The sequence below is a fragment of the Alosa sapidissima genome, chromosome 17 (assembly GCF_018492685.1).
Source record: "Alosa sapidissima isolate fAloSap1 chromosome 17, fAloSap1.pri, whole genome shotgun sequence".
Taxonomy (NCBI): domain Eukaryota; kingdom Metazoa; phylum Chordata; class Actinopteri; order Clupeiformes; family Clupeidae; genus Alosa; species Alosa sapidissima.
Window position 1 is genome coordinate 6,353,451 of NC_055973.1, and position 18,009 is coordinate 6,371,459.

Here is an 18,009-nt window from a genome sequence, read left to right on the forward strand (position 1 = left end):
TTTGATGCCTACAGTGACTTCTATGATAGAAGAGTGGTGGTGTACTTTAATCACTGAGTCACTGTGCTTTTGGGGCATAGGCAATAGAGAGAATTCTGTGTGTCATTTTTTTTCTGTCAAACAGAGAGTAAGCCTAGTCATCATGCACACCAGAGATTAAACATCCTTAGTCAGATCCGTCAGATGTGAGACCAAGGACGGGGTCGTGTTTATTACTGAGAAAGTGGTGCTATTTACCGATGAGCCAGTGCAGCGATGAACCTACCTAAAAGGTTATACTGCCAGGATATGGCTGCTGGGACAGTCTTCCACGGTCTCTCGTGTAACACCCTTTGACTGGTGGCATCTTAAATGAGCAGAGTCCACAGTGATCTGTGATTCACGAGAGGGGGTGGTGGCGACAGTGGTGGTGATTAAACTGTGGACTTAAAGTGTTCCAAAATTATCCATGCTCTGTTTGAGAAGGGGGGAAAAAAAACACATCGCAACTGACCTGTTATGACCTATGGAGATAACAACGAGACTGGAGAGGACATAAAGCCTGGATGAAATTATTTCATCACCTCATCTTGCACTAAATTAAACTGACCATCTGTTGACAGAAGCTCAGTTGGTTGTGAGCTTGTATTTTTAGTCTCTTGTTATGTAAATGTATGAAGAATTCGCTCTGAAGTGTGTTAAAACCAAAATGTGGTTGTAACATTTTAGTGTTATTGTTACCAGGGCCGTGCAGAGACCTTTTGAGGGGCAAGGGCTCAAATTCAAAAAAGGGCACATGAAACAAGATTTGTTAACAATATGTCATCTTTATTTTAAAAACTGAATTACCCTTGTTCAAACAAAATGTTGAGGAGAGTTGAGCTTTGGAGAAGTACAATTTTTTCGCCTTCTTAACTTAATTTAGGATCTCAGGAATGATACTAACATGTGTATGAGAACTTCTAGTTTAATTTGATACCCTGGTCACCATCCAAGCCTTAGAATTTATCTCAATACAGATAGGCCTACACCAGATTAATCTCAATAGCAGAGTAAGCACGACAAATGCGTTCATTTTATTTGTAACGCTAACACCTTCATTTTGACAGCCCTAAAACGACAACAAAAACAACTTTTTTTCATTACATTTGTTCGTGGACGACTAGCATACCTGTCAACACTCCCGTTTTTCCCGGGTTTCTCACGTATTTCAAGGTCATCTCCCAGCACCCTCCCGTTTTGTTATTTCTCCCGGAAAACTCCCGTAATTTGCATGGCCATCAAACTTCATTTTAAAATCATTGATCCATTCAGGTTGCCAGATTGTGTATGAAATACACCCTACACATACACGATCACCTAGTTTCAATTTCAACCGTTTTGTCATAGGCTAAAACCTGGCAACCCAAAACCCAAATAAGGAACCGGGTGCCGACTGCGCAGCCTGAGCAAAGAGTATAAGTTACTTCTATACTCTTTGGCCTGAGTCTCGTCGTAAGCAAGCGGGCTAGTTGAATAGCCTACTCCAGAACAAGCTGTTGTGAAATTGTTGGGAATTTAATTGATTAACACATCACATAAACTGTTATTGAGTGCTGCTGATACACTGAACTTGTGCCCTCGGTACCAAATCTGACAGCAAGCAGCTTTGGAAGTAGGCTGCAGGCAGGCAGCTGGTGGATACATAAGTGGCATGCGTAAGGTAATGGTAAGGTAAAAGCAACGACCGAAATGCAGTGTTGAAACACGTGTATGAAACGTATTAAATATGCAAACACAGATCCGGTATAAACACTGAACCCCCCCCGAAAAAAAATCTCCCGTTTTTGGAAAGCAATGTTGACAGGTATGACGACTAGGGATATCTGGCCGAGTTGGACCACAATTAAATACTGGTCTAAGGGAAGATGAAGTAGGGAGCCTATTTCATAACAGCCTACCTGCCTGCCTATAATGCCTCGAGGAGTTCCTTGCGTAAACTAGCCTACTGCCAGAGACAGAGTACCCTGGAAATCCAGAGTTCTCGCGAAAGCACAATTGAATTGTCTTTGCGAGACACTCTGTCAATGTCAATGAGTTATAATGCTCGTTACTTTTACCCCTTGCATTGCGAGGAACCAATCACATCGGTGACCCCACATGCCCATGTGGCCTAACAGGTTACAAAATAACAGCGTATGCATGATTCAATATAACTATGCATGCTTTCCCTTTGCAATTTCAAAAGGTTTCGGTTAGCTGCATAGATGCTATAGCTGGTAGGCCTACAGAAAAGAAACTGAGTGGTAGCCACTTTCACCGTCAATTCAGTTTAAAATGAAGCTTGTTGAAACTTTTGCTGGCAAACATATACTACTTCAAAACGACACTAAAAAAACAAGATAAATGTTACAGTTTATTTTTCAACATTAGCTAAATGATTTGGGAAACAGACTGTCTGTAGTGATCTTACCCTGCTTTTCATCCGTCTCTTAAAACAACAACAATACCATGCGCATCTTGCAGGCAGGCAAATGTGAAAGGTCACGTTGACAGCCTATGACGTCACCTACCGGCAGCAGGTAGACGAGGCTACCAACTTTACTTCTATAGTATTCCTTTTTTAAAAATAAGTATTATGTGAATAATTGATTGGCACTTTGGACATTCATTGGCAAAGGGCAGGTGCTCAGGCACCCCCCCCCCCCTGCATGTGCCTGATTGTTACTTTGACTCTAGCTCAAGAGTCAAAGTAAGAAAGGAGATTAACAATCCTCCCCTCCAGATGGTTTGATTGTGTGGCTTTCTTCCATAAAAAAGATCAACATGCATCTCTGCATTTTCTATAAAAGACTAATTACATCTGAGTAGCACACCTCGAAGTGCATGCAGTTGTGCACACATCTTTTCATCTCTTGTTTTGGTCTTGAGGAAAGAGCATCTGGATCGTCCCAAGTGAACTGTTCTGGCACTGAACTCTGTTGCTGATGGTAGAGTAGTGGTAGCCAGCTATTTTTTCTATCTCTCTTTCTCTCTTTCTCTCTCTTCTGCTGAATCTGGCCAGCTTCCTAGAAAAGGCCCAGCATGAAACAGAGAGTCCTTGAGATGCCATTCCAGGTTGTGTGTTTGTGTGTGTGTGTGTGTGTGTGTTTGTACTTGTGTACTTTTTAGTGTGCATCTGTGTGCGCATGTGTCATACTGCCTATGCAGCTTCAGCCGCATGCTGCGGACTGGAAGGAGGACAGAGAAGCTTCAGATCTTCATGCACTAGCGGAGGCCATCGCTTGGCGTTTACCACCACGGCTCCCACCTCATGACATCACACACACTGAGGCGAGTACCCTTTCGTTGGCGTGGCGGGGACTGCCGCGCGCGTTAGATACGCTTTCACGTCTCCGTCGGTTCATAAAACGAGCGATTCTGTCACAATGACTAATCTCTGGCGTGTCAATAACTCCGAGGATGGGCGTCTATTATTACCCCAGTGCTTTCAAAACAGCCCCGGGTGACACTCGCTTTTTATACACCCATAATCTCATCTCCAACAAAAAGAAGAAAACGGAAATAAGTATGCAAATGTTTTTGGTGGTGAGCTTTTGTATCTGCAAGCGCTGAGCATAGCCAACAGAAATCCTCTTTGATGCAAGGGAGAATCAATAATAGAGAGAGAGAGAGAGAGAGAGAGAGGGAGACTCAGAGCCTAGTGGAGAGGTCATCAGCGCAAGTATTGATTGGCACTTAATTGGTTCACAGGTGCTCACTCGAGGATAATTATAATGAAACTTGCCTAACAAGATAAAAGGAAAGGGGCAAAGTCATGTCTGAGCACTGGGATAATGCAGTGTGTTTGGACTGCATGACTCCATGACTGCACGTGTATATGTATATTTAAGAATTATTTTAACAGGCGCATCTTGGCATGTCTGAGTTTGTGAGGCCTTTATGTCTGATGAAGCACACATCCGATTAGTTGTGTGTAAATTCGACAAATCCACCCTTTCACTCATGGTCACACAACATCTTTGTGTCAAAGAAATGGGGGCTTTTAGCATCAAGATGCTCCTTAACACGCGACGCGCTCCTTTTTGACACCATCTGATTTGACGGTGCTGGACCGCAGGGAATGGGAAAAGCTGTGGGAAATTGCTTCTCACCCAATCTGCGTTTGACAAGTGACAAATTGGCCCTCTTTCAGAGATGAGCTGAGGACATTACTGAGGGTTTTTGATGTCCCAGAGGACTTATGCCGTCGACGCGCTCCCGAGCGAAGTTTAACTAGCGTTCGCTGACGTGCAAAAAAGTGTAAAGGCCCGGCGATTATGGAGACATTTTAAATATAACCCTGTGATAAACCCGCCCTGGCTGCCTTGGACAGTCAATCGTATTCATGTATTTTCTTTACCTCTGAGGATTCCTGCACTTTATCGGCTTTGTCATGCCATCTGCTAATTCCTTGGCGAAAGGAGGAAGTGTGGATCTAAAAACGTCGACGTGAGAATGCCGCTGCAAATGAGTCGTTAGATGTTAATGGGCACCATTGAGTCAAGTTTCTAGACAAGTTCTCATTGTGGTGAGTCACAAGAAGTATCCGGCTGAACTCCTGGTCGAATTCTGAAAGAGCAAAATAAAGCAAAATAAAAAACACACTACTAATAAAGGTTGTATTAAATAGGTAATAAATGGATAACAAGTAAAGTAGAGATGAGGGTTTGCCGAGAGGTTCTTCAAGACCCTATCCAATTTCCCATTTATCAGGACATAGTCTAATGGTTCTCACCTTACGTCATCACTGTCTGACATAGTATATATAGCCTACTTACCTATAATGGCTTACATACCTGGTGGCATCCTTATTCAAGGCTGTGTTTGGGCCAGAAAAGACCTCAGGCTCTCAGACACTCACGATGACTACCAGGCCAGCGTGAGTTCAGCATGACATTGAAAGAAAGGTGAAAGCAAACCCAGGGCTGTTTTATGCTGTAAGCCTCAGGAGACGGCATACACACCCACACACCCACACACACACATACACACGTTTGTTCTTTTGTTTACCACGTTGCTGTACTGCTACTATAGTGCTGCTTACCTCATCATTCAATATATTTGAGCCTTACCCAGGTGATGGGGTTGGCCTGTTGAATCGATCCACCACCACCACACCACATCCTTGTAATTTCTGTTCTGTACATGGGTGTGTGGGTGTGTATATGTGTGTAAATTGTCCATTTTAATGAGGTAAGATTCCCCTGTTGCTTGGTGTATTGGTAAAGCAGCCAGCTTTGGCTCAGCTGTGATTTGGATCCATTCTGCTACAGACAGAAAACAGGGCAAAGTCCGTCCCATGGTCCGCTTGTAAGGTCATCTACTAAAGCATAATGATCAGTTTATATGTGAAAACTGACCCATGTCTAAGCAGGACCGATCATTAGGTCAGCCAATGGCTCACTTCCTGTCAAAGATCAAGGGTACGGCAGTCAGTTAAGCTTCTGTGTGAGCCATGGGCCATGCTCTTGGATCTATACAGTGAGCACAGCAATTCAATTCTCCCATTATGGAGTGATGGGAGAGGAGGCCGTGCCAAACCACCACACCACCACTGGTGGTTGGGTCCAGACTTCCTACTGATCAGAGCTGCTGTGTGATTTATGTCAGGGCTGCAAACTCTGGCACTGATGGAGGGGAAAACACACACACACACACACACATTTCATAGAACATACACTCCTATAAACAGCACATCCTGCTTTTATGTGAACTGAATAGATAGTGTCTTACACACTGTATACACACTGAAATTAGCACAAGGGCCTCTGGTTTACTGTTGAACAATTCAGGTTTGGTTGTGCAAGAAGATGATTGGCAGTGAATGATAACGCTTTTCCTCAGAGTGTAACAGTCACAAAACAACATTCAGCCAAGTGGACCCTAGAAACTAAGCTGTGCACTGACACTCTTCTCTGGTCAATATTAAAACAATGTCCACTCAGATAGCTGATTACTCACACATTGTGACTAATATTACATTTTCGTACACAGTGTAATCACATTCAACCCACTCCATATAACAGATAAAAAAATAGAATAGTGTTACGAAACAAACTAGGCCTTCTACTTCACTAAGCAAAATGTAATCTAGCTTTCTCAAAGCACAAGCAAGCCAATGGGGTCAGCTATGATGGGAATCTATTGTCATCAGAAGACTGTGAGCTATATGCATTAAGTAAGTAAACCTTTTAAAATTAATTAAAAATAATATTATAATGTTCTGCATTGAGATATGGCTTAAACTTGAAGGAGAGAGAGTGAGAGAGAGAGAGAAAGAAAGAGAGAGAACATGAGCCAGAGATGACGCACGACCCTTATTGACAACCTTAAAGATAGTGGAATACCCCCTCAATTAGCCAGTGGACCAGAAAAGGGTTTGTAACATGGTGAGGAGGAAAAAGGAGAGAGAGAAGAGAGAGAGAGAGTGAAATAAGAGAGGGAAGCTGCAGAGAGAGACTGATGGGCTTTCCCCGTTTGCGGACTTCAATTAAGCAGAGGGGAGGTCAGTGGGAGAATTCACTGGATTTCAAATTGGATTTTGTGTGGAGATGGAGCACTGGAGAGACACCCAGAGGCTGTGGGGCCGGGGGGGGGCAACACCTCGGGCAACAGAGCCTATTTAATTGGTTTCCACCCAAACCTGTCTTTATGTTGCAAGAAAGTTAGCCCTCCAGAATTTTCTATTCAAAAGAACACACACACACACACATTAAGAAGAGAACAGTGCCTCACCCCGATAACATTTACTTACACATTAATTGGAAGAATTATCAAAACGAGTCATTATTACAATTTAACAATTGTCAGTCAGTGACTGTGAAAAGACTCCTTTTTTCTTTTGTGTTAAGATAAAAGTCATTATCACTTCATCTGAGGGGCATTTGAGTGCTTAATGTCCACATCTCATTGGAAGCCACTGCAGTATATTCTCTGTCATGCACACCATTGGTGTGTTGTGAATTAATTAATAGAATTATTGGCAGCGGTGGGGAAAGGCACAGAGAAGAACGCCACGGTTAACAGCCTTCATTTGCATTTCGACTCTAAACAAGAGCAGATGACTCACATCGACTCGCAGAGTGTGAGGAGCTACTGAATGCCAAGTCCTTTTTTGGTGTCATTACGAACCCCAAAGAAGATGACTGAGTCGTCTCCATTGTCTTACAGCGCTATAGTTAGTTAGCCATGAGTGGCCTGCAGCCATGAATGCATGAATTAATTTTGTTTTTATCCACTCCTGCTTTCTTCTTGAGTTGTGAGCTGTCTGTTGTTAACCTTAACCAAACTCTTAGTCCACTCCTGGGTGGGTTTCATCACTATCGGTCTTCTCTTCCCCTCTCACTCTCCTTCTTGCTCTCTCATCTGCCAAGCCCCATTGTGACACCTGCAATCCTGATTGTGATACTCAATGTCTTTGAGATTCCTTAAAATATACTCACAGTCATCTTAACACCCCCTGAAACCATACAACACCTCTTAATACACATAAAAGGATGCTTATTTTAAAAAAAAGTGTCTTTTATTGTCCTTTTAATCTGTTGAAACCATACCCTTATGAAAAATGATGTAATGTTCCCCAAATAAATCCCCCCAAAAATATGTTTCATAACTCATATTACATGTTTTGTGCTTCAAGCACAGACCCTGACACAAATATAGTGTTAAAGGGCGGCCCAAAGAGACTGTGTGTTGGTACTTCCTCGCTGTCTGTTTGATTGACTGGTAAATTAAGGCCACTGCACCCCAGTTGACACGTTATACTTGTGGGTGACTTGAGTGGGAGGAGAAGTCACTTTTTTTTTTTTTTTTTAAATCCGGGAGCAACATTTACATAACCCCTAACAGAAGAGCCATTTGGGTATCCCACTTCAAGTCCCCTCATTACAGGAGATGACTGTAAACAGGAAGTATGTAATTGATAATATAATGCACCTAGTTTACTTTGCTTATTTTGTTCTTCCTACTTTTCGATGGTGTGTCCTACTGTTTTTGATGCTGTGTGTATGGCCTAATTGTATTTGTTGATTGTTGCAGTGCCAAAATTTCCCACAAATAAAGAATATCTTGAAGTTGAAGTAAGTACTTGTAACTTTGGGCCACTTCTTACAGCGGAAAAAAGCATTACTACCAGCAACCTGCTGCCTATCATTCCCCCCCAGTGAGGGATTTAGGATTTAGGATTTTATTTGGATCCCCATTAGCTGATGCAGAAAACATCAGCTACTCTTCCTGGGGTCCAAACACAACATATACAAACAAGAAATCCACATGACAACAGATATACAAGCAGGGTCCACACATATAACAAACAAGAAATCAACATACAAGACAACAGATATAAAAACAAACAAACAAAAGTAAGACAGGAAAAAAATGAATAACTAAGCCATCAACACACAAAACAGACAACAACTTTTTAAAACATAAATTATTGGATTCATGTGGTTTCAGTCAGCACTGTCCCTTATTACCTTTTGAAATGCTGGTTGTGAGAAAAGATTTGGGTGTGGACAGAACGGGAATGACCCTTTCAAGATATAAAAAACTGATCATACCAAAGTTAACTTCTCCCAAAATGTAACAGGCCTGTCAATTTAATAGGAGGATTTATAGTTCTGTTAGGGCCTTGTTTAGCAGCAAAAATAATCATTATCCATCTCATATTTATGGCTTCCATAAGGTGCAGCGCTGTCCTTCTGACCACACAATAAACATTGGTCAGTGTCGACTCCTCATTGACTGTTTAAATGTATGTATTATTGCATCAGAGGAATGTACATGTTGTCATCAGCCACCGGTACAGCTTGTGCAACCATCTTAATTATATTTAATCAGTTCTGTAATGTGTTTACAGTCATGTTCATGGTTAATTCATAAAGCAAAACACAAATTATTGCAGTAATGAATCTCTAATGTGTGGAGAAAGAACAGGTGGCTAAAAATAGAATCATGTGTTATTTTATAAACAACCTTCCTTGACTGTGTCTGGTCAAGACAAATGTGTTACAACCCTAACTATACACTGAAGCTATAACACTGACACTTGCATTTATGTAGAGACAATGCAAATACATACTGTATTTATAAGAAACTTTGTCAAAGGTCAAATTAGAATAAACAGCTAATAGCATCTCAGAGTGCAGCATCTGAATTCTGTCTGTTGAACTCATTTATTTCAACACAGGCCCAGCCTTAACCAGTTTATGAGAATAAAAACTTTCTCTCTGTCAAGTTGCGCCTTGGCAGGACATGAGGCGAGGTTTGAACAGAATGTGCTCTCCTTCTGTCTCATTCCAGGAATTGCGAGGAGACTGTAAATCATGGAATGATAAAGACCTAGCCGCAGCACCTTCTGCCACCGCTGACATTTACCTCTAATTGACCATTGGCATTTCTTGTCACCCGGCTCGGAACAAGATGTCATCAGCGTCACGCATCCCAATCACTTACACTGATGAGCTGCAACAAGCGAAAAATAAACAGTCCACTTAATATGATGAGAAGATTGCCAAGAGCTCTGACCGCTCCACACTCGCAAGCTGAGTGCCTGCTATCCACAGCTCTTTGTTGAGAGGTGTCTTTTAAGATTTATTTTTTCATATTCAGACCACATGAGTGAGTACATTGGTTTCATTTAGCCAATTTCATTGATTGATGTTTCAACACTGCAGTTCGGTAAATCTGGGAGGTTTAATCAAATTAACCGATAGTATTTTGCACCTGAGTAGAGCGAAGATCAGTAGCCTAAATTTGAATAGCAGGCTAAGTCCTTTGGACCAAGCATTATTGTCATTGCTGAGAATATACAGTTAAGAACAACATTTTTCATACCCCTGGCAAATATTGATTTAATATATTTATTGATTTTTTATTATTTATTGATATGTTTGTTCTGATTGAAAATCACACTGCCACATGCTAAAGGTTGTAAGACATGTGGTAGAAACATGGAATAAAAAAGAAGCATTTTCATCTTTTTAAAATTTTTATGAAAAATGGCATGTCAAAAATGATTCATACCCTTTTTAAATAATCAGTGGAAACACCTTTATTTGCATTCACAGCTCTCAAAATGTTTCTTATAATACATATCAAGCCTCTCCATGTATCCACAATGATTCTAGACTGCACCTTTTTAGCAGCAGTTTTGAGGCAGGAACAACAATTCTTTGCCATCACTCTGGCCATGTGTTCACTTTTTTGACAGACTGAGGACTGGACTCTGGCCACTCTGGCTGGGCCACTCTAAAATGTTGATATTGTTCTCTGTTAAAAACATTTCTTGCCTTGTTTGGCTGTATGTTTTGTTTTGGATCATTGTGTGGTTTAATGGCCCAATGCTGCCTATTGGGGCAGGTCTCTCAGCACACTGCCTTGAGAAGGTCACCATGCATAGCAGACATTTAATGCTCATGATGATGTGATTAAAACGGACAAAAATGCAATTAAATATGACACGATACATTGTCAGAATAGTTTCTGTCTAGTGTAGGCTGTCTTTTATTAGGCCTGTAAGGTAAGAGCAGAGTAAGGAACGAAGGCTACGGGCATGTTCGGGTTGGAAAAATCAAACAAACGATCTTAAGATGAATCGTAGAAAAACCCTCGTAAGTGCATGTATCCATCGTTATCGGGGAACCGGGCCTTGCTGATTGACAGATACCAACTGATGACCAACTTTTGACTGTAAGATTCACAGAGAACCTCAAAGGTTGACCCTGGAGCTAACAATGACCAATTAGCACAGGAAGCCTTTGTTTGGGTTCAACACTAGCCCCAGTCTGATGGAAACAATGTGACTGGGTGTCACAATAGCCTTGTAATGAACTCGAAATTCTGCATACTCTGTTTGAAATACCAATTAAACAGCCCTTTAATGGTAGTGTGTGCTCTAAGAATATACCTTTGTTGCGTATGCTCTTAAAATACCCAAGGGGAGCCTTTTCTTCAGTGAACAGACTTCAGAGCTTCCTCTTTAGAACTTTTGGGCAGTTTCTACTTTGGGGAAATTGTCGCTTCTTGTTAGAGTGCTTGTATGACTCTACTAGAACCTGAGCCTTAATTGATTTCTTTTTAAAGGGCAGCCATGCTTTTCCCAACTCAGCTCACTGGTTGAAATAGCATCCTAAGCATTAATACATGTCCCTGTATTTCTGTACTGGCATTAGACATGTTTAAATATTGTATCCGGAAGTTTTGCTGCCACTACACTGTCTCTGGTCTTGGCTTTTGTCATACACGTTTTTTTTTATGTACCATTCTCCTTCACTGTGTGGTCTCGCCATGACTGCCACACGAGTGAAATGTTCTTGGGCAGTGGCCTGTGCGTTCAAGCAGTGTCAATCCATTATCTGCGCTGAAGGACACATTCACAAGAGATGTAATCAGAGGATGAAGACTGCATGTGATTATGCAAAAGGCCCACAACACAAAGGCAGGATGCCTGCCGATTAGACACATGAAAGCATGCTTCAGCGACAGTTATCTTGTTTTATTGTGTCAAACAGTGTGTGGCAGGATGTATCAAATTCTTGAGATTTCTTTTCAAACTTCTGATATGAATATTATTATATTATTAATATATGATTTTAAACTGAGTAAGCAACTAAAATGTCACGGTGCAACAAAAGTGTGACGTCAACCTCAATCACACTAGTCAATTATGCTAATAGATTAACAATAATTCAAAGGTCACTTATCTTTCTTACAAGAAAACACTCCCATTGTTTTGTCATTATCAAACAAACAAATGAATAAAGGACTAAACAGAAGGATTTAGAAGATCAGAGTGTTGCTGAATCGCCAGAGATGTAGACAAATTTTATGCGAATTAGCCCAGGCTCTCAAAGTTGGGTGAAGAGGCAGAAGCCATGAATCAGAATGAGGCCTCAAGCGAGGAAAGGCCAAGCAGCATTGATTTAGGTGTCGTTAAATGTTGATCAAGGAACGGATTATGCAAAATATTCACAGTGCGTGATGGGGGTGTGTACACACACACAGTATTTGTGAATAGGGGCTGGGAGTGAGCTTGAGAGGGATGGCATGTATGGTGGTGATGAGTGACATAGGTCAGGGTTCGGTTTCTCCGATAACCATGGATACACGCACTTGCTCATAGCGTGAATGCACGTGCACTGCTCTCTTAAGGGGAGCTGTCCACATTAATAGTTCTGAAATATCCTCTAATTTGATGATGTCAGGTGTACGTCACAGTTTAAACTTCGGATCTACACATTAATTCACTTCAATATGAAAACAGAAAAGCTTTGACATCTTCATGTAAGCATCCCCAGTAGGCTATATACCACACACATACATAAACAATAGTAGTTATATAAAATTAGATTGTTGCACCGTTTTTATGTTTGTTGCAGGATGTAGCCATGAACATATTAGGCTTAGGCTATACTCAGTAGGCACTTCATGTTATTGAAACAAGTGAGACTACAGGGAGAAGAGTCAAAAGTGTTGAAAACATTTGCTGTATTGATGTTATGATTACTGTTATGATTACTAAGTGCACTATAAGAAAAGAAATTAAATCACACCGGTGTCTGAACTGAAAATAATAAAATAAGAAATCACTTCATTAATCCTAAGGAAAATGAAGTTTACAGTACTTGTACTTGTATATTTTAAATATAAATTGTTTATAAATACAGCAAGCACAAATAATCACAGTCATGTTTGTTAGTCTGGTGGCCTGTCATTAGCACATCAGGTTGTGTGACATGATCTGAGCAACAGTTGGCCTAACAGTAGGAGCCAAAGGCCAAAGGGTCTTTCACTCACGGATGAAACCGCTCTATTACTCCTTAGACTGTCGTGAGTTGGAGCCCCTGGTCCATATAGCACGATGTACAATTTAAACACGTCCTAATAATGCACATAACTAAGTGTATTTGCATCCTAAGATAGTACAAACTCTTTCCACTAAGTCTGGCATGGAGGGTCCACTTGATATTGTTCATGAGATGAAGAGATTGTGTAATGATGAGGCTGAAGTGATCTGAAGTCTGGAGATGTTTCGACTGCATCTTTGCATGTTTAAGTAAAAACATTGCCTTGTCAGATAGCCTGAGGAGGCCTTCATCGAAGCGCACAAAAAGTCCTCCATCTCCAAGTCTGATTACATGATAGCAAGTTGTGTGTATGTCCAACTGCTGACAGGACTTAAAATAGGACACTCAAGTCCATATGGCGACGATAGGGATGAGAAGAGATGCAGATAAACGCAGCCCCATCATCATTAATCACTGTCTGAATTTGAATCACTGTGCCGCTGCTGTTCATTAATAGTAATTTGATAATCGGAACTTTCTTAGTTCTGGTTTCAGAATCAGAATTTGGCCCCCCTGCTACACTGTTCCACCACTTTGAACAAGCCCACTCAGGCAACCACACCTATCTACCACACCTTTCTAACCAAATTCCTTGACCGGCATTCTTAGCTGGACCCGAATAATCATGTAGGATGACCGGCATATTTTTAAGTTATGTGAGCGGAAACATGGATGGATGGTTGGATGGACCCAAATGCAAAACCCTCTTTGCCCCAAAGATAATTGCACAACCCCCTTTTCCCCCCGAGGCCAAGTGTTTTTTGTGTCAGCAGGATTATGTAAAAGTTGCTAGATTCATTTAGTGTTGTGGAGGGTTGTAACATGGGCCAAAGAAGAATCTTTAATTTTGAGCGTATCTGTTTCACTTTATTCAACATGTGTGATAGACCATATTAGCCTTGGTGGAGGTCAGTGGTTTCTGAGTCCAAACGGTCATTTATTAACACACTGCACCTTAAGGTTTTATGATCCCGAAACACTGCATTTGCATTTCACTTATGGATAGATTTTATAACTGACCCATGTCAGACCAAATCTTTATGATGATCGAGAAACCATCTTGTGAAAATGTTCTATTTTTATGTCTCCTTCCTAGCTGACCCATATACAGTGTTATTAACACAAAAAAGACATGCACATGACTCGACGGTGAAGGAGCAATTGTGATCTTTTGAGATGAGTCATTGGCCATAAAATGGTCAAAATTGAAACATAGCAATTGTTTGTGCTGTTGTGTCCTAGATTTTGTTTATGATTTCTGGGAGATAAAAGAAAACCAAGGAAGGCTTTCTCACACAGCTGTTACTGTCTCTGATGCTGGGAAGTTGCAGTTGGAAGGTAAACCACAAGTAGAAGGGACTTCTTTTAACACAGGAGGAAATCTTTATTAAACCACGGCAAACAAGGTCGAGGAAGTGAAAAATACAGTCATTAAAATGGCAACAAGTGACAACAAGCATTCTCATGGGAGAAGGACGAAAATAAGACGAAACATCTTGTTTCCAATGTGAAAATCAAGACGCTGTTCAAACATACAGTATATTTACAGAATTTCCTACTAACCAAAACCCCAAAACAGAAATTCTTGCCTTCTGGCAACATCATGACATGAGGAATGATTTGTGTTTGTCAGAAGTTTTTAGACACTACAAGTTGAAGGACTGGTTATGTTTCAAGTAATTTTGTTAATAATGTTTCTGCCTATGTACAGTAAGGTCATTTTGATGTCTGTACAAGACGATATGGCTAAAATGCAAGGTCAGGTCGGCTCACTGCCCCTACTGATAACCGTCTGGCTTGAAATCAGGCCTGTTTAACGTAGGCAGAGGACCTTGGCCCTGGAGGCCCCTACTGGGCTTGCACTGTACTTTTGTAAAGATGGCATGGGCCATTACAGCGTCTTGTGATATTTTTTTGGATTTCATGAATTTCATTGTTTGTGCTTGTATTCATTACTAGTGCTAATTTAAATCAACGCACCCAATTGATTTCCCATTTTTCATTAACTTATTAGTATGATTGTTTAAAGATTAATTAAATAAATCTCTTTGAGTTGTGTCTGAGTGTTTAAAAACAAATGCCAAAGTCAAAAAACACTTGTGAAATACAGTCATGGATACGAACAAATTAATGAATGAATTGAAAAAATGAATTATGCATCACACAACCATATATCTCTCATCTCCAACAAAGAGCAGCTGTAAATTGGCTTAAGACTACAATGTTGATTAAATATTCCTGTATCTGTGTGGCCAACACATACTGCCGATAGTAATTAGCGGGGGCACACTGTTAACCATGTGGGAACTGCATTGTGAATTTATTATACACATTTATCCATCTCCCCACAGCATATATTCCACTGCATTCAAATTCATTGTTTTCTTATCATGTAATTCACAGAACTGGGTGTCAAGATTTAAAATGTTTTTTGCTGTCATGCATTTATAAAACAAGAATCTTGAATAGTCTTAATTACGTTCTTTGAGGAGATGTCATTTTAGCTGTGTCTGTCATAGTTAACAACTTGTTGGCCCCAAAGACAGTTGATTTGTGAGGCTTGTTTGTCTAACAAGATTTCACTAATGAATGTTCATTAGTCACAAAACATAATATTGGCTAATGTAGTCAACAGTGATTTACGTGACTGCGCTGATGAAATGCTAAAAATGAATGTGTTATTCTAACTAGTTCATTATTCAAAGTTCAACCACATTGGGCTTCTGTACCTCATGGAATCAAGGTCTCTCGTCTATTATGTTCTGTTAACCTGGGAACACCCAGACCTTCACAAGTGTACAATTGACCTGTCGCTAAGCCCCGCCCCCCATTGTTACCGTGTGAAAACCCGGACAAACAAACCAGACTTGATTAGAAATACATTGTGGACAATGGCAGCTGACAGTATATGAAAGCAGGCTTTGAGGACGTTTTGGTCGATAAAAGGATTTACTTTATTTAAGGAGTGGGTCTGGAAAAGGTTAATTGACTTACGACTTCAAGCAGTGAAATTAAACTTAAATTGGTACATTAAACTCTCAAAAGTGTAACAATCTTGTAAATTAAGGTTTTAAATGCAGTTTACTCAATTCTAAAGAAATACACATCCATGCCAGATTAGCGATTGTATTTGCGCGCCTGTGTTTTAGGGACATTGGAAATGGGCTTCAATGGCCTCATGGCCAAACGGACCTGCAGAGCAAATCCCAAATTTACTGAAAGTTCATGTGGGTATTCCCAGGCTAGTATTCTGTATCAGTTCTGTATAATTTCATTGATTAGTAAAATAGAATTTAGGATACTTGATGTAATGTTGAACCTGCTATAAGCAACACTTGCCTTAACCATTTGAATAACATATACAATTCTCTAAAGCTACCATAAACTGATACTGTGATAACAATGACTCAGACTTCCAAGTCCTGTAGTCAGCTACTCCAAAACCTATAAAACTACTGTATGGTAACACTTTACTTGACAGTATCGACATGTGACATGACACTGTCATGAACACATGACACTGTTATGACACATGAACCCTAACCCTAATCCTAATCTCTAACCCTAATCCCAACCCTAACCCTAATCCTAACCCTAATTTATTACACGGCTCTTCACAAGGTAAGTAGAACACTCCATTGACTTGAATGGGATTTCCCAAAGTTCTAGCATTATTTCAAAGGACCTCTGAAAAAAAATAATGACCGCTGTCAATGGCAACGGAGTTTGTGCTTCTAATTCAGGTATTTCATATCACTACGCAAGGACTGGAACTTCATTCAAAAGTAAAAGCAGATGGTTGATCAGCTGTGTTCTAAAGAATGTTTGATTTAAGTTCAACGTGTGTGTGTTGCAAACTATTTATTTCAGCAAATGTCACGATGAACGGTAATAGGCTAGGCTATTTAGGCTAAAGTCATATCGTGAGGAGTTTATTAGGCTATTTAGTTTTGGCAAGTAGCCGTGTAAGCGGGATAATGTATAGAATGCCGGTCATTATTGGGAAAATAAGTCCCTTCAGGGCGGAACAAGACCCCTCGGCTGCGCGTCGGGGTCTGGTTCGCCCTGTCGGGACTTATTTTCCCAATAATGACCGGCGTTCTATACATTATCCCTTAGCCTACTTGTTATGACAAAAAACGAATGTTACTTAATAACAGAAGCGTTATGTCATAAACGTTTATGACTTGTTTATGACACGTTCATGACAGTGTCATGTCACTCTTATGCCGATACTGTCAAGTAAAGTGCAACCAAAACTATTAACCAGTCAGTTCAATTATTTCTCCTCATTTACAATTGTTTTACACACACAACATATCCAAGGTGGAAGGGGTTGGGGCTCCTGAGGACTTTATATCTATAGGGAGGCAAGCAAGAGTTGGACATCACCTACAGCTATTTTTTAATGCTTCTACAAGCATGCCAATGAAGAGTTCCTGACTCTGTCACCGATCACAGTGATGACACTTGTCGATCATGGAACACTGATTTCATAAATGTGGTGACACGTGTGACCATGAGGATGGTGGATGCTCGTGCTGGTCGTGCAGTATGTGGAATGTGTGTCAGATGCCATGCACTACACATGATGGGAGCTGACACATCCCCTTGAGGACCATCACTTCACTCAAATCTATACTAAGATAGCCACAACTCGAAACCTTGTCGATTCACATGGCACTGAAAATAGCATTCTGTTTAAATGTGTACTCTGTTGTCTGCTCTCTGTAGTGATGATCTTATTTTGGTCAATGTTATATTTTATAAGACTTAGTTTTATGAACCTGCACACCTCTACCTTGTTACTCCTACTGGGTTTTACGTATCTAAATTGAGCGCAACAACCCCCCTCCACCTCGCCCCCTTCTACTGACATGTAGATGCAAGATAACATATTCTCTTAATAGAGGTTCAACAACAACTCAACAACAACAACTACAACTGTGCAATAAAATCACCTAATGTTGCAACTGCTGTCAGCGCATGCAGTTTGTTCATAACTGTCATGCCACAGAGATTTCCACAAATACAGTGCAATAAAGAGTGCTCTCTGCTCAACAGAAAATACAGTGCAATAAAGAGTGCTCTCTGCTCAACTGAAAAAAGTATTAAGATTGAGTCTTTTACGTTTGCCTGTCATTTTTAAAAAAAAATGGATGCA